The sequence below is a fragment of the Lepidochelys kempii genome, chromosome 10 (assembly GCF_965140265.1).
Source record: "Lepidochelys kempii isolate rLepKem1 chromosome 10, rLepKem1.hap2, whole genome shotgun sequence".
NCBI classification, from domain to species: domain Eukaryota; kingdom Metazoa; phylum Chordata; order Testudines; family Cheloniidae; genus Lepidochelys; species Lepidochelys kempii.
The window spans coordinates 64023863-64045935 of NC_133265.1; positions in this window are offsets into that span (position 1 = coordinate 64023863).

Below are 22073 nucleotides of genomic sequence, written 5' to 3' on the forward strand. Positions count from 1 at the left end.
CCCACCTAACATTGCTCCCACTCACTTGAAATGCTCACTTGCAAATGGAGAACACTGAGATATAAGAATGACACTAGCATATACCCAATATATGTGAAGCTGGAGAGAGAAAAATCTTGAATGAATTTGAAACTAAAGAAGTCCTTGATGTAGTCACAGTAGTAGAAAGCAAAGCTTGTAAGAGAGCCTCCCACTTAGGGTAACCAGAGAGTTAGTGTGAAAAATCAGGACAGGGGGTGGAGGGTAACAGGAGCCTGTATAAGAAAAAGACCCAAAAATCAGGACTGTCCCTACAAAATCGGGACATCTGGTCAAACTACTTCCACTCCACAATCAGTGGAATAGTTAAAGGAGAATAACATGTGCTGTGCTGGCCACATTTATTTCCATCCCAAGTAGATCCAGATTGCTGGAAAGATGCTATCATGGAGAAAAGATTTGAAGCCCGTGTAATTCTCTTGCCTCTACTTTTCCTTCATAATAATGAAGCCATGATATGTATGTGTGTGTATACATATATACACATATATGGTTGCCTCTTGGGATATCAGAGAGTGTAAAAGAGAATCACCATGCTGGTAGCAGCAGTATCAACAACAGAAAGACTACAAATGCATCTGTTGTCTTTTTTTCAGACATATGTCTTTTGGTCCTTTTCTAAACAGTCAATGTATAGCAGGAAAATTACCCCACCTTCTTAATTTGCTCCTACAAACAATATGCATGCACAAGTTCAAATGTTTGTATGGGGGGAAGAAAGGGGGAGGAGAAAAGTGTCCCTACAGTTTGAGAGGCCAGGTTGAGACAGCCTGTTAATCTACCCTTAACTGACTACCTTGGGGAAGCTGTCACTGTTTAATGAAACCCAACCTTAAAAAGAATAGTTCCTCAGTGCAGACTTGTTAAAGGAAAACGGAAATGTCAATGAGAAAATAGTACAGGAACCGATGCTTGAAGTGGGTGGTTTATATGTGTAGTCGTCACCATTAGTCAGCCTTTGCCAGCACTTGCGACACGGAGGTACCAGAGATTTTTTTTTTTTAACATGAAACAGCTGTGGATAAGCAGTTGAGCTGTTGAAAAATTCTAAGTTTTTAAATGGCAAGCATTGTAGTTATGCTGTACCCATCCTTCTCACTTGATCTGGTTAACATTTTTCAGGTTTCAGCATTTTGACAAAATGAGAGTTTCTATTAAATTATTGTGAAATTTCCCACTATTTGTTGACCAACTCTTAGAGCTGGTGGAAAATTTTCAAAATGTGATTTTTTTTTTAAAGGGGAAACTTTTTAAAAATGAATTGTGCAATGTTTTCCCTGCCTCAGCCAAATCTACTTCCTTACCCTGCCCCCTGAGAAAGGGAAAAAATCTTGGGCACCCCGCTCTGCTTGGCTTGAGTTGAAGTGATAAAAATGAAACAGCCCCCACCTGCAAGACTTAAGACAATTGTTTATCGGATGTTAAATAAGAAAATAATGGAGGAAATTGTTGTTTGTTGTATGTTTTTATTTGTATGTGAAATGGTTATTTAGTATAAAGCGCCCTGAATATAGTATGTCACCAAGTACCTACAATCGGTAAACCTGGCCTTAGACTGTATTTCAAGTTCCCTGATAAGCAACACAATGTGAAAAGGCCCTCTGCTCTTTCAAGGGGTCGTGATGGAGTCCTTTCCCTCTTTCTAGCACCACGCAATGGAATTGGAACATCCATGTCATTCAGAAAATACATAGGGCTGCATTCTGCACTGACCTGACTCCCACTGGCAACCTCACTGAAAATCAATGAGGTCACACAAGCTGTAAGGCAGCAGAGAATCTGCCCCACAGAGGCTGAGGTTAAATATGATCTTAACAAATACGTGCCCACAGCATTAGCAACGATGGAAAAGGCTTCCAAGAAAAATGAGCACAAACTAATTACTGGTATAAATACACACCGCTTCCATTAAGTGAGGTCTTCTAATGAAATACATTCATGCTAGCAGGAAGGTAAAGCAAGCCAATGTATTTAGAACAGTTCTATCAACCTTTTTTTTTTAAAAAAACCTTTCAATACCCAGAATTTGACACTGAATAGTTCTATGTGAAACATTCCTTATAATAACCAACTGAAAGGACACAAGCATCACAAAACTGGCAGCCATGCTATGACCCTGATTCAGCTAAGAGTTTAAGCACATGTTTAACTGGCAGGATCCCAATCACATGCTCAAGGGAATGGGCTTGGGGGGCAGCACTAGCGCCTCATGCTGTCTAGAACAACAAATCTGAGAAGCCCTTCTTTGACTCATAAGGGGAGAGACGAGTCACACAATGATTTGCTTAGAGAACTTTTGGGTTTGGCATGCATCTGAATGTGTCCAGAACCCCTTTGCTGATTCATTCATTGTATTTATACTTCTGCATGCTCCTGCACTTCCTGCTTTCGCCAGGGATGAGAGATGCAAGTTCTGAAATTCTGTGGAGAGAAAAAAGTCTGTTACTTGTATATGGAAGCATGTAATTGTAACATTGTGTAAATAACATGAGGGAAGACCTCATCTTTGTGACATTCCCCAGGCTGACATTCCTCAGGCATTCCTGACTGGAATGCTTTGTTCAGATCAGAGTTGTGTGGAAGTCAGCAGTTTTGATGTGGAAAGGGTGAGGAGGGCTCATGTGAATCTTTTCTTCTACTTGTATTCATCTGGCTATAGCAGTCACACAAGGCCACCCCATGGAAGAGCCCCCTAGACCTCAGTGGGATTTTTGATCAGTAAAGCTCTGCAGAATTTGCCTCTACATTCCCAGATAGTAACGTGTGCTTAACTAATTGGCTAAGCCTGCGAGGCCCTATGCTCAGCTTCGTAGCATTTCTCTGGCTGTTAGGTGTAATGCAGTAGATTTTGCTCATTGCAGCTGATCAATTCCAAACATTCAGGGGCTGTTCTAGGCAGAACCCTACTGATTTCGGTGAAAACTGGAAAACCAGAGCATGAAATGGGGGAACACATGGGAGCCCTGGCATCTGGTTAGCAGACCCAGCAACTTCAACATGCACTGTTCTCCACTGATTGAAGAAATGGCATCCGTTAACACCTTCCAGCGTTGCAACACTACCATCACAGTTCTGCTGCCCTCCTGCTAGAGTTGAATATGTTGATGCCCTGATTGACTCATCTCCCAGGCAAAAAAAGAACAGAAATTATAGTTGGGGAATGGGAGCCACACAGATTTCTGGCATAGAGGGGAGAGTGGGAGACCCTAGTATGGGAGCAGGAGGAATAGGCAGCCACACAGTGACCCTAGCATTTAAGGACAGGGGGAATGAGGGGGAACACATCCAGCCTCCGGCATGGAGGAGGGAATGAGGGGCTGCAGGGAGTCCCTGCAATAGACTGGGAAGGGGGGTGGTGACACACAGGAAGCTTGTGGGAGGGAATGGATGAAGGATCATCTGTCTCAATGGCTCCATGTCTAGTTAGCAGCTGGTATCAAGCGGAGTGTCCCAAGGGTCGGTCCTGGGGCCAGTTTTGTTCAATATCTTCATTAATGATCCAGAGGATGGCGTGGAATGCACCCGCAGCAAATGTGCAGATGACACTAAACTGACAGGAGTGGTAGATACCCTGGAGGGTAGGGACAGGATACAGGGGGACCAAGACAAATTAGAGGATTGGGACAAAAGAAATCTGATGAGGTTCAACAAGGACAGGTGCGGAGTCCTGCACTTAGGATGGAAGAATCCCATGCACTGCTATGGACTAGGGACCAAGTGGCTAGGCGGCAGTTCTGCAGAAAAGGACCTAGGGGTTACAGTGGACGAGAAGCTGGATATGAGTCAACAGTGTGCCCTTGTTGCCAAGAAGGCTAACGGCATTTTGGGCTGTATAAGTAGGGGAATTGCCAGCAGATGGAGGGACATGATCATTCCCCTTTATTCAGCATTGGTGAGGCCTCATCTGGAGTACTGTGTCCAGCTTTGGGCCCCACAGTACAAGAAATATGTGGAAAAATTGGAAAGAGTCCAGCGGAGGGCAACAAAAATGATTAGGGGGCTGGAGCACAAGATTTATGAGGAGAGGCTGAGGGAACTGGGATTATTTAGTCTGCAGAAGAGAAGAATGAGGGGGGATTTGATAGCTGCTTTCAACTACCTGAAAGGGGGTTCCGAAGAGGATGGTTCTAGACTAGTCTCAGTGGTAGAAGAGGACAGGACAAGGAGCAATGGTCTCAAGTTGCAGTGGGGGAGGTTTAGGTTGGATATTAGGAAAAACTTTTTCACTAGGAGGGTGGTGAAGCACTGGAATGCATTACCTAGGCAGGTGGTGGGATCTCCTTCCTTAGAGGTTTTTAAGGTCAGGCTTAACAAAGCCCTGGCTGGGATGATTTAGCTGGGGATTGGTCCTGCTTTGAGCAGGGGGTTGGACTAGATGATCTCCTGAGGTCCCTTCCAAACCTGATATTCTGTGATTCTATGAAGGATCTTGGCCTACAGAAGCTACAGGAAGTGTCATCCCATACTTACAGGCAGTGTGACTTATAGGGAGTCACAACTCCCAGCTTTACTAACGAGCCAAATTTCCGAGCTGCTCTCCCTCCTCTCATTAGCAAAAACATACCTTGTACAAAACCTCTTTCTTTGCATTTAGCCTCCATATCTCTCGCAGTCTGTGCCTGCTTGTTCTTCATTATCACACCTCTATCTTGTCATCACCTGGGGCCCAACCCTGTGAGATGCTGGACACCTGCAATGCACTGAATGCGCCCAGGCTCCCACTGAAGTTCAGTGCATCACCCTGGGCTCTTCTAAGGCACACAAAAGAGCTTTGTTCCCTTTTTTTCTTTTTTTTCTCTCTCTCTCTCTTTTAATGAATGACATTAGCAGAATACAGAAATTCCATTGTTCAGCAACGCAGACAATAGTAGAATAAACAGTGCAAAGTGGGCAGCTGAGCCAAAACGCATTTATTTCTGTAGCCTATGGGATGGTCCCTCCTGCATTCTGTTGCCTTTTCAAACGTTTCTGAAATATTAGGTTTTTCCAGGTGATAGGTCACCTATGCGCCTTGCCAGTCACGTGGCTTCCTCTGGTACTAGCAGTGCCTATGACTACGAAAGAAATAATGGATGTCAAGCCACTCAGTGGATGTTCTTATCACTGATATGTACCAAGATCTTGATTGCTTCTCCACCTCCTTCTCCGTCTACACCTCCCTATTGCATAGCTGATGACTTGCTGCATGATGTGTGAAGGTTTTTCTCCCCATGCTATTGCATGGTTATTTTTCAGTGTACCCGATCTGCAGCATCTACCTTCCTGTCTTCCACTAATGCATTCTCCGACCCCATTTGAATGCTGATCTAAAAACACTGCTGGTTTTATTTCCTCCCCTACCAATAGCATTGCTTCCTATGGATATATTCTCTAGGATGGTTTTTCTCTTTAGATTCCCTCTTTCTCCCTGTGCCTTGTACCCAGAACCAAATCCTTCAGTCCTTACTCATTGAGATCAATGGAGCTAGGATCTCATCTAAAGGGTACAGGGTACAAGCATATTTTTAATGACAGGTTTCAGAGTAGCAGCCGTGTTAGTCTGTATTCGCAAAAAGAAAAGGAGTACTTGTGGCATTTTAGAGACTAGCAAATTTATCTGAGCATAAGCTTTCGTGAGCTACAGCATCCGATGCATCCGATGCATCCGATGAAGTGAGCTGTAGCTCACGAAAGCTTATGCTCAAATAAATTGGTTAGTCTCTAAGGTGCCACAAGTACTCCTTTTCTTTTTGCATATTTTTAAGAGGCTGCAGCATGAGAGATGCTGCTGCTCCTGCTATACTTGTACAGCCTGTTCCTCTCTTCTCTTTGCAGGAGGAACACTCTGTCCTTTGCTCCTGTTCCCCCTCTTCTTCAACAAAACAAAAAAGAAATAATTTGGAGCTTTACAGTTTTTCTTTTCCTCTCACAAGTAGAAGGATTTGGCCTGCTGTTCACCCTTCTTCCCACTGCTAGAGCTTTTGCATGGTGGGAGTTAGAACGAATGAACATATTGCACACAAAAGTGGCATAAATACCATATGCAAAAGTAATTTTCCGCGTGGGCAGCAAATACAAAACCCAGCTTTTGACACCAACATTTGGGGTAAGGGAGAATCACACCTGGTGAAAAGACGTCATCAGGCAAAATGCAAATGTATCCATTTTTCATGTTAAGTGGGAATGAGGGAGGCCTATGGAGTACAGGGTTTGCAGACCTCACAAGCCAAGTTCATTGGGGTTGCAAGTCCATATACCTATTTTTCCCCTTTCCCTATACTATAAACCCATGTTGTTTTCTAGGGGTAACTCAATTTAAAAAAACCCAATCTAGGTAAATGGAAGAATGAGCTAAATTGGGAAAGAAGGGCAATCCACAAAATGTAGGTTGATACTGGGGCCAGATTTCATTCAGCTGGCACAGATCTCATATACCACGGCAGTTGGAAAGTCCACCCAAAAATGGCTTGCAGCAGTGCAATTTACCCGCACCTTCCCATACACTGGGGGCCCCACAACTAGCCAGCAAAATTCCAAACATGGGCAGCGTTGAGTAACGAGTGGGTGTGCTGATTCCCCACTGCAGCCTTAGATCCAGCTGCCAAGATTTAGGCTGCCCCCGCCCTGGAGGAAACTCCCAGGCAAAGTTGTTCTGTAAATACAATTTGCACCTCCCTGCACTTGCAGTTGTGACTCTAACCCAGATATTCACGCTGCCTCCCCATTGCTCTGTTTTTTACCCTGTTTTTTTCACTGGACATTTTTCTCCCTGTCTCTTCTCTGCCCCCTTCTTTGTACTCTCTCCTAAGCAGAATATGCACCCAGTAACTTCAGGGGTCAGACAAACTTTGGGGCCCACAATAGTTATGTGGGTTTCAGATTGGTTGAGCTGGTTTAAGAATGGAAACCTATTATTGTATACAGTTGTCAATTGTTCAAAACTGGTCAATTGTTCATTTTTTTTCAGAATCTTTTAAGGGTGTTGGAGTGAGTGAGATGAAATTTGTATTGGACACATGAATGAAATAGTTTCTGAAATTTTCATTGAACAAAAAAATTAAATAGTTATTTTGCTAACAATTTTGGATTTTTTTTTAAAAAAAGGTATAGGGTAAAATCCTGGCTCCACAAAACTCAATGACAAAACTCACATTAATTTTAGTAGTGGCAGGATTTCAGCCATAAGATTTTAAAAAAGAACCATATTTTGTTTTTTAAAAAGGCCATTTTTCAATTAAAGCAACTTCAGAATTATTTTGGTCAGCTCTAGAAATTAGGTTAAACATGTTTGCATTGTCCACTGGAGACAAGAGCACAAACTTTTATTTCTACATGATTCAGGGACTCAAAATCACATCCTGTTTACTCCATACTTACAAGCAATAATAGCATCTTATTTTGTCCAGGAGACCAAAGGAGCTGATCTTCTCATGGATAGAGAAAACAAGGTGTAACTTTATTTCAGACACTGTCTTGAAAGAGTTGGACAACTGAAATCTTTCCCAGACGTACTGAGAGCATAACTTTCCCCAGGCCATGAGCCTAATATCAATTTGTGTAGATGGCCACATCTGACCATGCATTGTGGTCTTCTAACTACTTGCATCAGTACTAGAGTCTGACTTGGAAATGCTGTAGCAATCTAGGAATATATTTCTCTTAATTTTTTTGTCACTTCTCTGAATTAGAATGTGGCAAATATTATAGGCCAGACCCTCAGCTGATGCAAACTTCTGCAGCTCCAGGGCTGAGGTTTTACACCCTCTGAGGACCTGGCCCTATGCGTGTGCATTTTAAGGACTGCATTAGAAAATGTTGATTCAGTTCATTGGAAGGACTTAGCAGAAGGAAAGGCTCAATTACAAGCTGCTTCTGTAGCTGACTTTAAAACTCCCAACTGTAAAATCTCAAACATTTGTAAAATAAAAGAGTTGCAATATGTTGTTCTCTCTTCTGTTTAGACTGAAGAAATTAGGGGGAGGGTTCTTGTCAGTCTTTGCTGAATTTTCTGTATTCAGTGATATTTCCAAAGCTCAGTGCATAAAAAGAAGGTACAATTAATTCTTCCTGAATTTGGACAGCTTGGAAGTTTTCTGTTGCCCTCTGTCAAGCTTGGCACATTGAATTCTCTCTTTGAGATTTCTTAGAGCATGCTGCTTCAGGCATTTCAAAGATGTCTCTGCCTGCTCCTCTAGAAATACTTGAGGTAGTTTGTGCAGAGAATGTTTCCAGGAATTGCATAGCAGTGGCAATCTCCTGTGCTTGCTGTCTTCAGAATCAGAGAGCAAATAGGTATTTTGTTTATTTGTGAAAATGCTCCATCAATTGGTAAGTCAAGTTGCTTTTAAGAGATGAACAGGGGTCTGAGGTACAGACCTAACCTCTCATTCCTTTATATTTCATAGGGCATTATTTGGATGAGTGGGTATTAGCTGCCTCCAGTTGTACCTGCTAGTAACCTGAGTTCCAGTTTTCACTCCCTTCAAAGTTTGTGCTTAGTATCCCATAATACTTGCTTTCCATGTGGTTTATACATCCACTATTTTCAGTAGCAAAGTGGTTTTTGGGTCCTCAAGAACAAAAAATAATCGAATTGTGGTTTTAGCAGATAAGAGGGTGGGGGAAATCCACAGGTTTCTGCAAAAGCAGACATTTTCAGGGGAATGAAAGCACTCTGAGCCTGAAGAAGCTGTTCATGACAGTGTGTGACATAAAAGGTGAAGCAGCCATTTGGAAACCTCTACCTCTACCACACATTGCTCTTCTCCTGGATCTCCTCCGAATATCATTCCTTCATCTCAGGTTTAGAATTAGAAAACTATGTAAATAAATTAAACTAAATAACATCAATTAATTCCACTTTCTTTTGATGAACTGTTCATGAACTGTCTGGGTCCCAAATTATGATTGTCTCAAATTGATTCATTATCTGTTGAACAATTTTTGTGAATAATTCTTGACCTGTAGATCGTTCTTGGTTAGTACTTTAATAATCAAGATGTTTTGATTGAATGCGTTAGTCACGTGGTATGTTTCGGTGCCCTGATTGGAAAAGTGCAACTCTTCAAGCGTCTAGTATGGTTACAAATTCATAATTTGTTTCTCATTAATATTGTGCATAAAATTCACCATTTTGGTTAACTATCATGCAAGTGAACTAATTCATATTAACTGAACATTAAAGGGCCGCAAGCGTTGGCAAAGACAATTTAATATAGCACAGGCCAAATAAACTCTGTTCTGCAAAAAATCTCAGTTCAGCCATATGTGATAACTCCCTGTAAGTCCGATTACCCCTGGCTGTGGGAAGACAAATGTCGGCTTTCAGGATTTTTGTAAAATATCATGTTCCTCTGAAATTAGGATACCCTGTCCTAAAGCAATGACTAGATTACTGTTCTATGGTGCCAGGGACTTGATCCTTCAGTTCTTACCTTTACTAAAGCAGACCGAGAATATCTAGAAAGAGTCAGCATATTAGTATTCTAAAGTTACACAGTGTCTCTTAGCGCTGTGAAAGCATCAGAGGGGTAGCTTCCTTCCCCCATTAGAGTTTTATCAGTTATCAGATCCTCTCATATGTTCTTTTTCCTCCAGTTGTATCTTTCAAAAATAGTATTTTTCTGGATTTTGCTCTCATTTGGTTCCAAATTAAGGCAAGGACCTTGCTGGGCTGTATGATATACAGGTCAGTATGGCTAATGAACTCAGACTTTAAAATTGTGAGCATTGGGAGGAAAGCTCTTGCACAGAGATGGAGGTGGGTATTCCTGAGGGGTAGTAGCCAGGGTTACAGTCTCCAGATTGATAATCTACAGCAGGGGTGGCCAACCTGTGACTCCGGAGCCACATGTGCCTCTTGAGAAGTTAATATGTGGCTCCTTGTATAGGCACTTTTAGAGTAACAGCCGTGTTAGTCTGTATTCACAAAAAGAAAAGGAGTACTTGTGGCACCTTAGAGACTAACTCCAGGGCTAGAGCTGCCCGTGCCAACTTTCCAATGTGCCGGGGGGTGCTCACTGCTCAACAACCTGGCTCTGCCACAGACCCTGCCCTCACTCCACTCCTTCCTGTCCCCTCCCCTGAGCCTGCAGTGTCCTCGCTACCCCTCCCCCAGAGCCTCCTGCACGCCACAAAACAGCTGATCAGGAGGTGCGGGGAGGGAGGAGGAGGTGCTGATTGGCGGGGGGCAGGTGCTGGGAATGGGAGGGGAGAGCTGATGGGGGGCTGCTGACGTGGCTCTTTGGCAATTACATTGGTAAATTCTGGCTCCTTCTCAGGCTCAGGCTGGCCACCCTGATCTACTGCAAGTAGCATGGAGATGGTGTTTTTTCACACCGTTGAACAGATTGTCCTGCTCTCTAGCACTCCAGTAGTCTGGAATCAGCCAAAACTTTCTCAAGTTATTCTGTAATAACTGGTGTCCTAACCCTTGCCCTTGCCCTTCACACAAACTATTAGACAAGGTTACCCGTTTCTCTCTCTTTTTGAGGCCTGGTTCCGATCTCATTTACAACATAAATTGTTAGTAACTCTATGGAGATCAACAGAGTTACACCGTATAAGTGTGTACGGTGAATCGAGTTCTTACTACTTTAGCCACTGAGTCTTTAGTTTTCTATTGTTTGAGCTATTAACAGAATTCAAACAAATTGGGCCTCCATTTTCCTTCCTTTGGAAGGAACTTGGCTCCTTATGTTAAAACAATTGTTTTAACTCAACAGTCTCCCTCGTAGGAGACAGGTTTATTTCTTTTAAACATATGGATCAGCTTCCCTCCTTCGACTGAATGTGTGTGGGTATGGGTTTTATGGAAATATCTGCTTCTCCTAGCTCATCAGTCTCAAATTTCTGCCATGTTATTTATTGTGTTTGTTATAGCACTGCCTAAGGACCAACCAAGAGTGGAGCGCCATTGTGCTAGGCACTGTACGAACTCAGAATAGTTGACGGTTCCTGCCTTGAAGAGTTTATACTCCAAATATACCATGAGACTTCTGTAGGGTTTGGTTTCAACTGTGGGAACCATTAAATCTTAAGGATCACTAAGTAAAGAGAGATTGTGATTATCTACGTTGAGCTACCTAGACTATATTTTATTTTGTTAGGACAAGGGCTTCCCTTTATCAAGCTTTAATGGTTTAGCTGCCAACTTTAATTAGTTTCTAGGGCTTTCTTCACTGATTTTACAGGCTATGGATGTGGTAAGATTAAGAAATGTCTGTTTCCCTTTTACTTCAAGGGATTCTCTAAGAACTCAGCACGGTTCTTTTATTATACGATTTCCATACCTAACTACCTCATCATCAGCCGTTCTATCAGTGTTCTGTACATGGTTCAGCATACGTGAAGGAGTTCAACTTTTTAATCAATAGATACACTGATGCTTTCTCTGCGATGGGTAACCCTTTACCCTCCAGGAAGGGATTACCAATGGGAAATATGCAGTGGAGGATGTGGTCAGCAGTTGTCTGTTCCTGACCTTTTCAGAGCTGAAGAAGAAGTACAGCATCATCTTTCCAGCAAGTCTTGTATGAGTATAAATCGGTTTGCTCTGAATGCTATTTTTTTTTCCTTTCCCTCTTGTTGCTCTTCTATATTTATATCTGTCTGAATCCATGTTGATGTCTCTGGTGCTGATTTTTCTTTGGAAAAAAGATTTTCATTTTCCTGAAGCTGGGATTTAGTAGTTTAGAGAAATAGGAATTGATCAGGGTTTGTTTTCCTTCCATTTTCACAAAAGTATCCGTAAACAGTGTTTGAAAACAACAAAACTATATCTAACAGGTTTGATTCATATTTGTGGTGCACATAAAGCAAAAAGCATGCCTGATCTAGCTTCCCTTGAAGTCAATGGCAGAGCTATCATTGACTTCAAAGGGTGCATTATTCAGGACCTTAAATGCTATAATTTTGATCACAAGATTTTGGGTAACAGTTAGACCAGGTGATTGGATGACAGAGCTCCTGGGTTCTGGTCCCAGCTTTGCTACTAGCTCACTGCACACCTCAATTTCCCTCCATGAAAATGCATTTAAGATTTCAAAGCAACATTGTACGGCTGAAATAATTATAAATATTCTTAAAGTGGGATTTCCTTGCAGTAGAACATCATGGGTTGCCCTGATTCCCATACATTTTCTGTGTGTCTCTGTGAAGTGTCCTCATGATAGTTCCCTTCTGCATGTTGTCTGCTAATCACAAAGCTGATATTCAAAAATTAATGAAAATGTGGAAGCGCAAAAAAAGAAAATGAACAGCTGTAGCTACTGTAATGATTCCTACACCCACAGGCTCAGCAGGTTCTGGAGCAATCAGCTATAACTTGGCTTAAAAAGCGTAGAATTTCTGGTACTATATTTGCTGCTGCTTTGCCCAGTTTAATTGAGGGGACTCTTCAGAAAGGAATAAGACTTGAGGTCTCAACTGAATCCTAGCCTGACATAACCTATGAGACCACTGGAATAAACATCAACCTTCAGGCCAGTATATACTGTCCTACAATGAACAAACTGTAAGAGACCACAATTTGTTGCACAGTTAGAAGAAACGGTATATAATTTGTAGCAGGTATTAGGAATGGAGATGTTGTGCATTTTGGAATAACCTCCATCTCTCTAATTCAAGCCAAAATCAGCTCCAGCTGACTGAGATAGATAGGTAGAGAATCTGCCAGTGACACAGAGCAAGGCAGTGAAAGTAGAAACTCAGGATTTAGCATTGTGGCGGAGGGAGGATTAGTGCCAGTTGGACCCTCACACTCTCTCTCACCTGTCTGATTGCTGCTTCTTAGTCCATCTAGGGAGGCCAGGGACCTCATTTTCCCACTCTCAGGCTCCATGTAACTCCTACATGGGGTGACTGCAAGGCTCTAAAGAAAAAGGTTAAGCACAATTCAATCTCTGTAATTCTTCCTCTGTACAAAATTTGTACCTGATGCAGGCGGGGGCTTGCTCCTCGTCTCTGCTGCAACTGCTACTCCTTCCATTGACCTTAATTCATTTCCGTACCCTGGTCTCAACTTATTGCAGACTGGAGGGTGCGGTAGCCCAAGATAGCCATGTAAACTCTGTCATTTTAGAAAGAATGATGCAGGGGGCTCAACCACCTGTGCAGTCAGAATGTGAACTGCTTTTCTCTCAGTAGACAGCTACGTGTTCATAAAATCATGGCCAAATCAGTTTGATTAAAGTGAACAAAAGGAGAACTCAGAACCTTTCCTTCTCCCTGGCCGAGAATGTGAGACTCATGCAAATGAGGTCCTTGTTTCCCCTCCATCCTATCGTCTATCTGTTCCCTAGCTGGTACTCCCTGTACTACTGCACTAACCCACATGTGGATCCAAATGGCAAAGGTTCTCTGTTTTTTATTTCTTCCTTGAGGGTCACTGGGGATGTCTTTTCCTCTTATTCAGGTTGTAGGACGGACTCTTTGCACAGATCTCCATCTTCTCTTCCTGGCTGACAACTTCCTAACTGTTGACTAGAAGATCCATCTTCAGGTCATGCAGCCCCTTTGAATGCCTCCCAGGCAACCAGAAACCCACATTTCTGGATTTGGCCCTCTCACCCTAAAAACTGGAATTGAATTTTAGGAAAGGCACAATTTATGAAGTATAGCCTTGGCCTTTCACAATTCCTGTTGTTCTACAGAGAGAATTCGATTGAACAACGCAGATTTCCTCAAAGAGCACACTTCCTGTTGGAGAAATTCTAAAGGACAGGGTCTGTATGCACTATAGAGTACCAGTGACATTACTCTATATGTTACATCATACTGCATCTCTGCAGAGTCCCTTTCATTCAGTGATCACAAGTAATTTACAGACTTTAATTAATTAAGCCTCAAACCACCCTGTCAAATATATAAGGAGTATTATTGCCTATAAAATTGAGTAAGATGAGGCACAGAGAAGTTACGTGTCTTGTCTAAGGTCACTTGTCATTTCTGTTTCTGATCTGTTATGTCCTGAATCCTCGTGCCTTGCTCTGAACATTAATTCACACTCCAGCTCTGAAATGTCATGACAGAGAGTTTGGGTAGCTACATCGTGAAAGAGAGATTTGTGTTCTGACCGGCGCAAACTGTTAATTTTCCTTTCTCTAAGTCCTAATATGCAACAGAAGAGAAAGGTACTCAGTTATTCTAGGCAAGAACGTCATAGCAAGGGAAGACAGAATCCAGTTCAGATCAAATTCAATAATATTTTGCCTTTATATAGCGACATTCATTCAAAGTTCTTTGAGTGCTTTGCTGTTCAAAGGTGGGTGGAAATTCGACAATGTGTGTCTAATCTGGAGTACAGCTATGTAGCTAATGGTACCAATGCTCTAATTTGTGTTTACAGTTGACTTTTACTACCTAAAAGTAATTTTGCAGGCTCATTTTTCACCCACAAATAAGGAGGTTGGGCCTGAGGATTAGCCTTGTAACCATACGGTACTGCCGAGGCCACCGTGCACCGCTGTCATTGCCTATAGTATGCTTTCTCACAGCCCCAGTGGTATTGAGATAAATGGCAAACCATTGTTTAATCTGATGCCATTTTTGTGCAGGGTATGTTTGCTTGCTTGCAAATCTAACAGGTGTGGAGAGAGGATAGTGGGTGTTGTTAACATTTTTCATCAACATTTTATCTGGGAGAAAAGTTATTGCCAGTTCCAGTGCTATCTGGAAGGCACAGCCAGATTTCCAAAGGTATTTAGGGGCCTTGGGCTAAAGCCACAAAGGGGACCTAGGCTCAGCATTGAATATTTTCTTAGCATCTTACCTACCATTGAAAAGATATTGTTGTATATTATTTCCTATAGCACCTAGCAGACCTAGTCATGGAACATGTTGTGCTAGGCACTGCACACACAAAGAACATAAGACAATCCCCAAAGAGCTCCAGATAGCTTACAATGTAAGTACTGGTTTAAGTAGGTAGGGCCAGATTTACAGAGGTAGTTAGGTGTCTAAAATGCAGATGGGTGCCTAGCGGGATTTACAAAAGCATCCAAATAAATCGGGTGCCTAACTTTCATTGACTTTCAGAAATGCCAATGGGAGTTAGGTGCCCAATTCATTTAGGTGCTTTTTCAAATACCATTTGGGGCTAGATCTACAGAGGGAATTAGATGCTTAACTGCCATTTTAGGTGCCTAAGTCCAAAGTCACATCCTCAAAATATCCACTCGGCTGCTGCCTAACCCTGTATGCGCCTAAGTTTCTGCTAGTAAAATTCCTAAGGCACTTAAAAATCTGCCCATGAGCATGGGCACACCTGACAAAGTCCTGACTTCCAGAAGAATCCTCAGACTAGCCATGCCCCCCCGTCTCCCACAGGGCTCGACCTGATAGATGTTCTCAGAGGCTGCCTAACAGCTCTCGCCCTGCACAAAACACAGCTGGAGGAGAAAAAAGTGATGGTGTGAGGTCCCCCCCAAACCTTTAGCCAGTGGTTAGGGCATTCACCAGGGTGTGGGAGAGCCAGATTCAAATCCTTCCTCTGCCTGATGTGAAGCGGGCATTTGAGCCAATATCTCCTATCTCTTAGGAGAGTGCCTAACCACTGGTCTGTGGGATATCCGGGGCGGGTGGGGAGGGAGTCTCTCAGCCTTTCCTGTTGAAGCTGTTCCATTTTGTATAACATACTTCAATAGTCGAGAGAGAGAGAGAGAGAGAATGACTCTATAGCTCATGTTAGTGGTTAGTGCACTCTCCAGAGATGGGGGTTCAACTCAACATCAGCCAGGGAAGGGATTTGAACTTGGGGTTTCCACATCCTGGGTGAGTGCTCTAACCACTGAGCTACAGGTTATAAAGGGCTCCAAGGCCTAAGTCCAGGAGAGAGTTCATGGCTGAAAACCCCAAGTGGAAATAGGTGCCTAACTTCCCTTGAGGGGCGGAGCTTAGTACTTATACTTAGTACTTAATACTTATCTCATCAGTATTTCCAATTGACTGTCTTAGGTGAAATTCTGGCCAAATGGAATTCAGTGAGTTTTTCCATTCAGTGTGCTGGCTTTTCTAGTTCCCATTTTTAGGCACTTAACTCTCCCCAAGCTTTGTACAGGGAGCCTCGGTGCCCATCTTGGGGCTATGCATTCCATTCAGTGGTGGCATGCTTAAAGTTACATCTTGACTTTTTGATTGTGTCCACTGTAACTGCTTCTTCATATTTTTTCTGATGTAACCTCTGGTACCGTTTAATGTTTTAATAAGCATTCAGGAGTCAGGTTTGTCCAGAGTTAAGATGAGGCATTTGCCATGAAGATCACTAGCACTCACCTCATTCCAAGACTGCTCAGGTTTCCGGAAACGTCTCGTGAAAATCCCAGCCCTATGGAAGTTAATGGCAAAACTCACTGAATTCCATAGGGTCAGGATTTCACCCTTACTTTAGCATACTGGGCATGCTCAGAAGCTTAAGCTGGACATTAGCATCCTCAGTGGGAACTAACATCAGCTCATTAGCAGACTGACTCCCATGCTTGTAACTTGATACCTAGCCTTATACCCATCACTATTTCCTCCACTGTCAGGAATAATAGCCTCTGTCTCTTCCTCATTATTGCCTTCACTGTCGTTGAGTTTAGAAGAAACAGACAGACACACCACTGTCACCTGAATCAGTATCAGCTGTACCTGGTAATGTATCAGCTGAGTCTGACCTGGCACCATTTCCCTGATATCTTTATTATCCTTATCGGTAATTTCAAGTTCAGACTGAACCTGACTGCAGCAGTTCCTTGAGAGTTTGATGTATCTGAGCTGCCAGGTTGGGAGGTGGACAAGGACTCCCCTATCCCTCTGCTCTGAGTTGAGCTCCTTGCAATCTCAGCCTGTTTCTCACAAATTACTTAGTGGTTATTCTCTGAGGGCTGATAGCTACTGCTAGCTTTATTTGATCTATTGATTGATTCTATTTATTTTATCTTGTGCTTTTACTGATGATGAGAGAAAGAATAGGTTGGATCCAGACATACAAACTAACTAGTTAATTGTTCTTTCCCTACTCTTTAATCTGTTCCTCTGTGTATTTGCTTAAATTGGAGTTCACCTTGTTTTTCTTCTTTCTTATGTACCTGCACCCTTTTTTACATATCCCATCTATAACTCATGCTACAGTTCTTCTCCTTCCTCACACTAGAGGACAATTGGATTGTGCCCATCCTTTTCGGGGCACAGCCCAAGGGCATCCAGTAAGCACAGCAATAATTTATGCAGCAAGGAAATACGTCTGTCTTTGCTCTGAAATTACACTCATCGAACTGTGCTGGATAACCTTACCTGTATGCCAAAGCCTTCACTCTGTGTTTCACTGAATATTTGTGCTGTAAAGTGTGGCCGGTCATGCACAAAGATGAATAAAATGAATTGTACAAATACCAACCTTCATGCTGCTAAAATTGATACATTCCAGTTTTATGAGAGTGACCTATAATCAAAGAGTTGACTCAGAATTACTGCAGTGGAGGAACTGGAGAAAATTTTAAGACCTTTGTGGTAATGAACAACAATCCTGAATTACTGTCCAAGACATGCCAGCTCCTTGCCAGGACACATAGAAAGTTTGAGGTCAGAGAATGAGTGAGAACTCAGTGAGAGAGAAGAATATTGAAATGGTAGCAATAAAGAAGCCCTTATGGTCAGGAATAGAAATGGAGAGTGTGTAGAAACAGATGGATACTACATGCTTAGGTCTCTGAAGATCCAGACATGTCATTACATGTATCATTACAAGTATCATTTCTCTGGCTGATTATCAACATTGTATGTGTGTTGAAATCTAAAGCCTGGGACAGATCCTGAAGAGACATTCATGTCCATATAAAGCCCTGACAGAGCACAAACACAGTTTCTACCACAGCAACAGGCCAGACAGCAGAGACTTCCTGAAGGAAGTATTTGCTTCTCCTGCACAGCAGGGTAGCCCTCCATAGCATTAAATGGAGGGCAAGCAGAAGTGTTGGATGGGTTTGCATTGTGCAAAAAGCAAATCCAGAAGAGCCAGGCTCCCTCCTCTCCCACCCCTTTGAAGAACAGGAGGGCACTGCCTTATGCAGCAGGTGGCTAGAGGAAAGGTCTGAAGAATTCTGAGGCAAGCATTGTAGTGGTGGATTCTTTTCCTCTGTCCTGCTACGGTTCAGAGCATTTCCATTTTATACTCTAGCTTTGCTCCATTACCACAGAGCCTCTGTAAGTCACAGGTGGTGGCCATAGCAAGAGTGAGCCTCATCTGAGAGAAATAAATCAGACAGTAATTATTTATAGAGATAGGGTAACCAAATATTAATTGGAATCAATGGCAATTACCATGCTAGGAAAAAACAAATTAAGATTAAATCAATTAAAGGTAATGCCTTGACGGAAGGACAATGATATTTAAATTAAATTGTTCTAAAGGGTACTTCACAGATACAAATTGTTATTTTCATTAAAATATTTTAAATATTTTAACATTGAAAATGAAATTGAATTATTTTACAAAGGTAAAGAGCAAAAGTGGTATTGGCAACCTTTTTTATTCCGTCAGCCAGGTCAGGAATTGCATAAGTAGCATTTTACTTAGCATGCTGTGCACATTTATTTTATACTTTCAAAGTACTGTATATGGTCTGCTTGTGTGAGAGGCTTATATGGAAAAAGGCATTCACATCTTTTAAAAATTTATTTTTCTTACATTCAAGATCTTTTCTTGAATTTTTGTTGTTTTTTCCCCCCACAATGGAAGATCGAGATCAAATTATCTCATCAAAGTGTCAATTACAAACCCCTTCAAATTAATGTTTCTTTGCTGATCAGTAGGAGATGTAAGATGTTTACCTCATGATTTTTATATTTCATCCTGTTCACATACATAAGGCTGCAGTCTCTAAAATTACATGAAGTTGGCTTTCTTGAGTTTCTAGGCCTGGATTAATAGTAACAATGCTCAGATGTTGCCCCAAAAATAAGAGTACTATCCATCCATCATTTCCTCCTCCTCCTTTATTATCATCCCTTAAAATAAGCAAGCCACTTTCTAAGTTATATATAAGGCTATATATTACGCACTGTATGTGAAATACTCATATCCTATTATTGAGATCAGGTGTGACTTGCTGTTGTATGGGTGTTGATACATGGAAAGAATATAATAGGAGACTTTCAAAGGCATGTGTTAACTCTTCCCATCCCATACTTCCTACCCTACACAGATATGTAACACTACCTGCTGTGACATAGTATATACAGTAGATCTGCATCCTTCACATAGTGAAAACTCCTCATTTACTTCATTTAGATGTTTTCTTGGGTGAAGACTGAAGGATCAAGCACAATACCAATATATCTAAAATAATTGTTTCCCAGCTGGCAATGGTTTTGTACTGTAATTGATATGCTAGGTTTTTCTTCTCTTAATGATGGGCATGTGCCCTCTTCCCCATTGGGTACCCTTGTGCCAGACTTGATTCAGTTAAGCAAGGTTTAAGGGCTTGTTTATAGTGGTACAGCTTTTTGCTAACTTTTGTGCTGGTGATGTTAATACATTGTTCAGAACAATTCCAGATAAAATGCTCTAGTGCAAAGTGAGACAGTGCTAGAGGTGACCAGAGGTGGCACAGGCTAGGGTGACCAGACAGCAAGTGTGAAAAATCGGGACGGGGTGGGGGGTAATAGAAGCCTGTATAAGAAAAAGACCCAAAAATCGGGACTGTCCCTATAAAATTGGAACATCTGGTCACCCTAGCATGGGCTGAAATGCCAGCATAGGGAAAGCCTAACTCAAAGCAAAGCTTGGTCTGATTACGAGACAGGGGTTTGCAGCAGCTCAGCCTCCAGCGCGGACGGAGGTGAGTACAGCTGATTGGAAGGCAGCTCACACCACCAAGGGTTTAGCTAGATATAGTATTATAGTTGCTTGAAAAGGCTGGGAACCCCTCTCCTAAGTCATATCATGTGCATCTTAATTGGACTTGTTCTGCAGAGTACATCAATCTTCAGCAAAGTAGTCAGAGTAATAATTTCAAAGAAAAGCTATAATTACAGATACCCTTTATCAGAAGGTTTGCATGTTCTCTGAAGGATGTAGGTTTTGAATGTGTCAGGCCATCTATTTGGGGGATCCTGATAGCTTAAGCTGGTCCATGGCTTAAATTGCTTCAAGTTATTAGTTATATTTCACAAATGTCAGCGCTGCTCTGTAGAAACTTGATGTGGCCTTACCCAGACAGTGCTTCATTACTGACATTTCTTTCCCTAGCTAGTGCCTTTTCCTTGGAACCCATTTCTAAAGTTGTCTGTCCCTGTCTCTGGCTTTTAAACCCCAGAGAGTTGTCAACTGAGTATCAAACTGGGGGTGAGGTGACGCAGGTCACTGATGTTTTAACTGACACTTGCTTTGCATAATGTGCAGAAAGCGTACAGCCTGAACTTCAAGATCAACCTCAAAATATAGACACTCCTTCTTAATATTATTTTTGTATTAATTGTGCATACTCTACATAGTGATTCCCAGTAATTTTTGGCTATAGTTAGGAAAGAATTTTTTTTCCAGAAAGTGAACTTACAAGACTAGAGGATTGTTTTTTCTCCCTTCACAGGAGGTAAAAAAGGCACTTGTTTTTACTTTACTTTCCTGCAAAGTTTCCATCTAACTCTGCCAACATGTGGAGAAATTAGCTATGAAGGTCTGAAGGTAGTTCTTCACTTTATTCATGAAGTAGAGCTGCCATGAATACCATACTCCTACTTTGGTGTTCTTTTTGGTGAAAATCTAGAGAAGGTTCAAGTAAACCGTCTAGACCTATAGAAATAATGCTACATAATATCTGTAGCTAAGGCTAGATCATCAGCTAGTGTAAACTGGCATAGCTCCATTGAGTTCAACAGTGTTATGCTGATTTGTCCAGCTGAGGGTTAGGCCCTTAAGACTTATTCTAAGATAACATGGTTAAAAAGGAAGTTTCACAGGACCTGATTCCTCTCTCAGCTTGCATTAATATATCTCCATGGACTTCAGTTAAGTTACTCCTGTTTTAAGACTGATTTAAATGAGAACACATTATGGCCCACAGTGTACATGAATATCTTAATGACATTTCTTTTGACAAGGACAGCCAAAGAATTTATCAACCCAGCTTTGGGGATGGTCTATCTCATTATCTCAATGAGCATCAGGTAGGAGAAGACATCCCCATTCCAACTTAAGTTGTTGCAAAACTCTTGTTGCAATAAGTATTTAAGGTTTCCCAGCAGCTGGTGATTTAAATGTTTTTTAAGTTTGCTGTGTACAGGAAAAGTGGTGTTTGCTGCCTTTACAAACCTCTAGAGAAACGTTCTGTGTAGCTCTAATTCAAACTAGACCAGCTGGGCAGATAAATCACTATGTAAAAATCCATCATTGCCATCAGAATATTTTAAGGAAATGAGCAAAACTAGGTATGCTTCCCTTCAAGAGTTTCCCCCCAAAATGCTGAATTTACTATAATTAGTTTTGTTCTCTACAGAAACCTTCATTTAGTGGTAACGCCATAAAACAAGTGAAATACAAATTACAAGTGACATTTATATGATCATAATCACTCCTTCCTGGCTGCCAGGAATATTTTCTCATAGAGAACCTGCATTTCTGCAGATGGTATGAAAAAAAATGAGGCCTGCAGAACACACCATTATTCCTGTGAGGCCATCAGTTTATTAGTCGAAGCAGCCAAGTCTTGACGAGCTGCAACTGATCAGCAAATGGGAAATGAGCAGGAGTATAAATTCCCAGCAAACTGAATCATTAACATTTGCCGCCTGCATCCTGGAAACGTGGTAAATCAAGTGTCATGATGTATCAAGACAAAATATCATTACTAATTGGGATTAATTTGCTGCCGTGGGATTGCCGACCTTTGCTGAAAGAAAATAAAACTGCTCATTAACTTATTTATTATTATTATTATTATTATTATTATTTATTTAGGATAGACTAAGGTGCTACTATACCAGATCTTTCACTCAGTTCTATTCTTGTCATAGTTTGGTGCTTTGACTGACAAATGTAGTATTTTCTGCTTGGACAGGATATTTGTGTTCAGAGA